Source organism: Myodes glareolus, chromosome 13 (assembly GCF_982192425.1).
Source record: "Myodes glareolus chromosome 13, mMyoGla1.1, whole genome shotgun sequence".
NCBI classification, from domain to species: Eukaryota; Metazoa; Chordata; class Mammalia; order Rodentia; family Cricetidae; genus Myodes; species Myodes glareolus.
In genome coordinates, this window is record NC_142038.1 from 31,109,694 (window position 1) to 31,117,517 (window position 7,824).

The 7,824-nt window shown below is 43.0% G+C and overlaps 1 pseudogene; it reads left to right on the forward strand.

The window, feature by feature from the left end:
* The first annotated feature begins 6,679 nt into the window (after positions 1-6,679).
* On the forward strand, positions 6,680-7,181 carry LOC125390627 (small ribosomal subunit protein eS10 pseudogene; annotated as a pseudogene).
* The last annotated feature ends 643 nt before the right edge of the window (positions 7,182-7,824 follow it).

Sequence of the window (7,824 nt, forward strand, 5' to 3'; positions counted from 1 at the left end):
TAGAACTCATGCCCCTCCAGTCTTCACCTCCCAGGTGCTAGAATTCTCTATCTTATTTTAGATATGAACAAAGTTCAAAGATTTGAATTGCCTAAGCTCAGTTGACTAATAAACATTGCAACCACTCAGCTGGAGACATGGAAATGAATATTAAAGTAGGATGACCCGTAGACTTGGGGAGCTATCTCTATCGCCCTTCCTTTAATACCCTTTCTCCGAAGTCAGCTTCCCTAAAATTGAATTGGAGTTGATGTCTCCCATGGACTGACTTCCTGAGGAAGTCCTCCCAGGGTCTCTGATAAGGAGGTAAGGAAGGTCAGAGAGTCAACTATGAGATCTCAGGAAAAGCACCATGGAAGTGACGCCCCAATCTTGTGACGTTGGGGAGGGAGGCCAGGGGCAAACTATACCTCAGAACTTTCTCTTTGTTTTGGTTTTATGAGATAAGGTTTCTCTGTGTAACAGAACTGTCCTGGAACTAGCTCTTATAGACCAGACTGGCCTCGAGCTCACAGAGATCCGCCTGTCTCTGCCTCCCAAGTGCTGGGATTAAAGGTGTGCACCACCACCACCCAGCATCTCGGAGCTTTCTAAGCAGAAGTATCTTCACATCTGCCAGCTGGCACCGTAACCATAGGAAACACCCACCAGCGCTTGCGAAGCAAATCGCACCAAACGCATTGAAACATAAAGGGGATCCGACAGGTCTGCCCAGAGCACGGCCATTGTCCACTGAGCCCATCAACAGCAGAGCTGGCCCACGGCCAGCTACAGTCCTTGAATGCTGTCCTAGGGAAAAGAGATTTAGAGGGAGCCTTCCTTGGGGGGGCTCTGACTCCCAGTCTATAGCTGGGAAGAGTAGAAAGGCACATGAGCCTTTCAGTGAAAATGAGCTGTGGATTGGGAGCCTGGCATCTTCAGGTTTCCATAGGATTATGTTATGGAGGAGGCAGCTTAGCTGTGATATGGCCAAAGGATCTCAGCCTTTCCAACCCTTTCCATTCAGTGAAATGTACTTCCCATGCCTCTACCACCGTGGGAATCCGTGGTTCTGGGCAAGTCATCATAAACCCCTTGAGCCTTGGGTCCCTTAACAGGAAAAGGAAGAAAATTATCTACCCCAGAATTTGCTGAAATAAGCAACAAGGAGACACCTGTTAAAGTACTTTGTAAATGGCCATTGGTATAGGAGTACATGCTGTTAGCAACATCAGCTTATAGTTAAACAGAAAGAATCGTGTTTCCAGTAAACTGAGCTCATAGGATTCCATGGTCTGCCTGTGGGTGGATACAAAAGAACAAGAAACCGGCATCTGCTTGTTCACTAACATCCACCCAAGCCACCATCCAATTAGAGATTTGATAGGCTTGAAAGGAGAGCAGCCTCGAGTCTCAGGACACCTCATTTCCCAGAGACACCAAGCAGCCAGGCCATGTCAAGAGGAACCGCCAGCCCCCAATCGTGCACACATCCTGTAGCCTTAGCTGTCCCCACCCTCGCTGCCAGACCGGGACTGAACTAATTCCCCAGCAACTCCTGAGTAGGACTGTAGTAAACACATTTACATGAAGGTCCACAGGGCCCAGCTGTAACTAGGACTCTCTCAAATATCTGGGAAAGCAAGTGGGGAATGGTGGCATGCCCATTTGAACACTCCAGGCTAAGTTAAAGTAAACAATGTTTATGAAGAGTCTTTGACTTTCTATACTGAACAGAAAGTCTCTCAGCTACCAGTCTCTCTGTCTCTGTCTCTGTCTTCCTCCCTCTCTCTCTCTCTCCCTCTCTCTCTCTCTCTCTCTCTCTCTCTGTCTCTGTCTCTCTCTCTGTCTCTCTCTGTCTCTCTCTGTCTCTGTCTCTCTCTCTCTCTCTCTCTCTCTCTCTCTCTCTCTCTCTCTCTCTCTCTCTCGGCTGTTTCCTATGCAAGTAAAGAAAGAAAGCACGCACTCTAAAATGAGAACAACTTGAGCTCCCCTCCTGGCTTAAGCTTTTACCAGTTTTGTGACTCGGAACCTTGGTTTTCTCATCCGTGGAATGGAGATGTGAGTGCCTCCTCACGAACTGCCGCAAAACGGCCTGTGACCTACAGAGATGGCTGGGCTGCTTGGCAGACATCCACCGACTTCCATGAAATAAAATCCACACTAATACAGGAAAGGACTGGACAACTGCCTTTGACATAATGAAACATTAATTATTATTACACTCTTCAGAAAGCACTTCAGGGGTTTGTCCTCAGAGGGCATGAAATAAATAGTGGTTAAACTAATGAATATACAAATGGCTATGTTCAACAAGCTTTTTAATTCATAGAAAGGAGAAAACATTCCTGAGATCTCTCTGGGGCTACAGAGAAAGTTCACGGCCAACACGAGTAACTTAGGGATCGTCTATCTCAAAATAAAAAGTGAAAGTGAATAAAAGACTTCAGATGTAACTCAGAGGAAGTCTTCACCTAGAATGCATGAGGCCCTTAACTGGCACTCGTTCTTCCAAGAAAACAAAAAAGGAAATTCTTACATACTGATGGGCATAAAAAGAATGTAACACCTCTCTCTCTCTCTCTCTCTCTCTCTCTCTCTCTCTCTCTCTCTCTCTCACACACACACACACACACACACACACACACACCTGAACTAGGAATTGAATTTAGGACCTTGGACATAGCTAAGCAAGTGTTCGACCACTGGATTATACCCCCTGACTTTAATTTAGCTATTTTTTATCTTGAGTAAACATATCCTTAAGTTACATTGTCCTTGAACTCACTCTGTAGCTCAGGCAGACATTGAATTGTGATCATCCTACTTCAGCCCTCAAACATCTGGAAGTATAAGACTGTGCTTACAGCCATCCAAAACATCTAGAAGTATAAGCCTTCACTTACAGACAACCCAAACATCTTTAAAGTGGTCTTGTGCCTCACCTCAGGCTTCACGTGTGAAGCAGGCACCCATTCCTCCCTTCACCTTGACGAGGGCAAAGCCTCTGAGCATGGGGCAGCACACTCAGCCTTCCCGGATGCAGGGCTGGACTCAGTAACTCTTTCTAGCTCAGGTCAGGGCGGAGTGCTGTGATTGCCAGCTGGTGTTGGAGGTGTCCTCTCTTTCTGCCTTTTCACATGGTGGGACCTATGTGTCCATGCACTGTTGTGGAATATTATTTTAAGATAGGTTACATTCATTTATGCTGTGGAATATTTGTTTAATGATGCAAACATGTGTTGCATTCTTTTACATTGCATTTGTTTAACTCTGTGAAGCTTTGTTACTTTGACTATCTAAAACACCTGATTGGTCTAATAAAGAGCTGAATGGCCAATAGTGAGGCAGAAGGATAGGTGGGGCTAGCAGGCAGAGAGAATAAATAGGAGAAATCTGGGAAGAAAGATCGAGGAGCAAAGAAAGAAAGGAGGATAGAAATTACTTTTCTATTGCTCTATAGATTTTCTTAAGAAAAGGCAAATTCAGGAAAGTGTTTGTTTGGGCTTACAGTTCCAGAGGGAGATTCCCTAATGGCAGGGAAGGCATGGCACTAGGTATCTGAAGCAGGAAGCTGATAGATGACACCTTCAACCACAAACATGAAACAGAGAGAGTGAATGAGAAGTGGGGCAAGGCTAGAAACCCTCAAAGCCCATCTCCAGCGACCTACTTCCTCCAGCCAGGCTCTGCCTCCGAAGAGCCTTAGCCTTTCCAAACTGTACCATCAACTGGGAAGGAGGTGTTTAGACACCTGAACCTGTAGGGGGCATTTCTCATCAAACCACCACAGTGTCTGTCTGGCAGGCAAGTCTATTGTCATCATCATATAACATTGCCTCTAACAGCTGACAAGAGGCTGAATGACAGCCATCAGTACTTCCTGGTTACTGACAGGTCCAGAAGGGTCTGGGTGGGTAGTTTGCTTAGAAGGCTGCTTTAAAATTCATACGAAGCATAAACCCTGGGATTGTGGATCAATTTACATTTGTTCCTTTGGTACTATACAAAATCTCTCTAAGCAACTGAAAACTCCACATTCCACCCCTGCGCAGGCGTATACCTGCCCTGGCTAATTATTTAAGACATTGTTCAAAGAAGAGCTCCTAATTAACAGTGTGCATAGCCTATCCCGAAACATGAGGCCAGCATCTCTAACAGTTTGTCCTCCATCTGATCTCCGGGCCCACACACCGGCGTCAGGTATGGCTGCTGCCCCCACCGCTGCCTATCTTCTTCTTGGTGGTGAGGGGCGTAGAAGGAGGGGTTCATAGTGAGTAATGAATCAATAAACACTGAGTCAATTCCCTGGACTCTGTTGACATGCATGGCCAGTTTTCTCTCGTGATCAATTACACTTGTTTTTGCAGGAGGATTAATTCACTTTTCTGGAAAATTTTTCTGGGTTTCTGCTATTAAAAAGCCAATCTCAACAATTCCCCTAGCTCAGCAGAAATAGAATCTGGTTCAGTATGGCTGGTCAAAATTGTCAAAATCTATGACTTAAAAAAAAAAAAGAGCATGGTCACAACCAGAAAGGAGGGCATAAATGTGTGTGGGTGGAGTGTAACATACATGAACATAAACATAAATCTCTTATAATTATGTTGTTTCATATTAAGGTAAACAGTGTGTATCTTTTTTCACGGTTCCCACCTATTTCAAAAGACTACTAACGTCCCTACAAGCAAATTAGGTACTACACGTTTCAGATAATAACAATCAAAAAAGAAGAGCAGACGACAGGAAACATGTCCACGATTAGGCAGAACTCTTCAAACAAAGAAGAGCCCTCAGTTAATTAATGTTTGTCAAGTACTTTAAAATCATATAATTCAACAATCTAGACATTCCCACCTAAAGATATGAAGACAAAGAATTTGTGGAGGGAGCTGCCTCGACTGAATGGAGGTCTTGTCTTGCTCAGTGATCATCAAATTTGCCAGAGAGGAAGAGGGGAAAACACCTTGCACACACGAAGTAGCTCCAGCTAAAGTCCTTGCTCTGTCTCTTCCTCTTGTTTTTCTTTATGAGTGAAGGGGGATAATTCTTTTGAAAATCATTTCACAGGAGCAATACCATCAATTCTTAATTATTAATATCACAATTTGTTATTTATTGAGCATCAACAGTGCATTAGATGTCTGCAACATGGATAGCTCCAACTTTTAAATCAAAGTGGCTCACTTAAAAGTGTGGATCTTTAGCAAGGATCTTTTGTTTTGAGAGGTTTGTGCATGCCTGTGTGTGCACACGTGTGCATGTGGGCACATGCATGCACGCTTAGTGTGATTATGGGAAATGAGCTGGATAATGGGATGCTCCTTGCATTTGCTAGAATGCCTTTCCTAACATCTGTATTTTCTCACTTACTAGACAGATTATTTTCCTATAAATCAAAGACTAAAAGCCACAGAGGGGACCCTGAAAAATCCAAATCCGAGAAGCTCCAAATACATCTGACCAAATTCCCACCTAAGATCTGAGCAAACCCCCATCTTAGTAAAGTATTTGAAAAAATACTCTGTTGATTTTATATGATCTTTTGCAAGCTATATCCATACACTCCTGAACTGATCTATCACGACCATCTAAGGCATTCAAAAGAGGAAAGTGTACAGAGGACATAGAGGTAAAATGTTTTAAGATACTCTTTGCTTGATTGTGGTATTAGGAACAAAGAAGATTTGCTCTCACTACAAGGACACTGCCACTGATAACACCTCTGAACTAAGAAGAATGCAGCAGGCTGTTTCTTTCTCTTTTTTTTCAATCTTGGCTTGGTATTTGGGGGATACAAGGATTTGAAAGTCAAGTGCAGCTTTCACAGCTGACATTGCTGAGAAGGAAGCTTCACAAAAACACGTCCATCCAAATACTAGAGAAACAAGGCAATGTTGGCTGCCTTCACACATCATGGAACATCCAGGTCCTGCCCCCCAGTTTTGGGACTGGGTCAGTTTTTTTCCTTTCCTACCACTTGCTTTTACCCCAACAAATTAGAACTCCTACATTTTGCTTATTTAATAAGTGAGTTCTTTGAAATACACTGAAACTACTTTAAAAAACAGTCTTGAAAATGGATTACTACATTTTATAAGTTTACAGCGCCATGATTTTAACACTGTACTTAGCCCTGGCAACAAAAATAACATTAATGATGGAAATGGCTTTTGGCCATTATGATCAAAATACTTTCTCTGTAGCACAAATTTTGTTTTCTTTTCCGATTTCTCCCCTTTAGAAAGCAATGGCAGTTTAATTGACTAATTAAAACCCTCATTTAAAGCCTACCCTTCTTGTCCTCACTCATTCCCTCTTCTGGGATTCAATTTTCTCGTCTATCCGTGGAGTTAATTCTCTGCTTCTGCTTTCGTAAGCTCTATGACAGCAACAAGTGAAGTCGCGAAAGGTAGAATCTGCCTGGCTCCTATATGAAAACGGAATCTATTGAGAGTAAGGCTTTGTTTTTTAAATTTTCTAATATGCCTACTACCAATAGCCAACTGTCACCACAGCAAAATAGCATAATTTACATGTCATTTGTCAAACTATAATACAATTTTGATTGCTTTAACTCATCACTGTATGATCCACAACCCTCTTTGTGACACAGCGAAAGATGAAACCGTTATTCCTGCATTAAAATCATCATGAAGGTCCCTTTCTAGCCTGTGCCTTGGACCCTGCAGCCTCGGTGATGTTGATACCTAAGAAGAACCAGATTGCCATCTACGAACTTCTTTTTAAGGAAGAAGTGATGGTTGCTAAGAAAGATGTCCATATGTCCAAATACCCTGAGTGGGCAGACAAGAATAGGCCCAACCTTCACATAATGAAGGTCATGCAGTCTTGAAGTCTTGAGACTACATGAAGAAGCCATTTGCCTGGAGACATATAATTGGTACCTGATGAACGAAGACATTCAGTATCTCCAAGACGACCGCTACCTACCCCTGGAGATGGTGCCTGCCACCGTGCACAGAAGCTGTCCTGAAACTGGCATGTCTCAGCCCAAAGGTCCAGAGTGACTTGCAAGATTATCAAAAAGGGAGGCAAACACCTATAGGAAGCTATGCCTTCTGGTGCTGAGGCTGGGGCTGGCTCACCAATTGAATTCCAGTTTAGAGTCAGCTTTGGTTGTGACCATGGTCAGCCACCTCAGTGAAGTTGGAGATTGTGTTGTGTTGGATAAACTTTAAAGAAAGTGTGAAAAAAATCATATTCTGTTTGTAATTCTGCTATTTAAGATGATTAGTCCATAAATTTTGTTAACAAAGCCCAAATTTACTACAATACGTGGAAACACTGTGATATAAATGAACAATGAAGATAAAGTTACAGCCTTTGGTGTGAGAGGACTCAAGTTAGGGTCCTAGGGTATCCTAGGCTATATGATTCACTAGACATTTAAAACCTAGTAACCTTTCTTTTCTTCCTTCCTTCCTTTCTTTCTTTTTCCTTCCTTCTTTTCTTCTTTCTTTCCCTAAGTACACAAGAGATGACATTTCTTTTCTCCCTTCCACTATGGGGCCTGATGCTCTGGTCCAGCAGTTTACTGAAAAAAAAAAAAAGCTTCTCTGGATTCTATATCAGATTTCTTGAGTGCAGGCTGCTGCTCCACCCAACATGTGCTAGTCAGACAACTTGATAGCTACCTACACTCCCCACATGGGTGGCTCCAGGATCATACTTCTGATACGTGGCCATCTTTTTTAAGTATCTCTGATGACAAAGAGCTAGTGACCTTCCAGTGCAATCTCACTTCGTTATTAGACAGCTGGGACTGTCAGAAACCATGTTCTCCTTCCCTGTAGTTCTATCTACTACTGGGTTATTTTACTC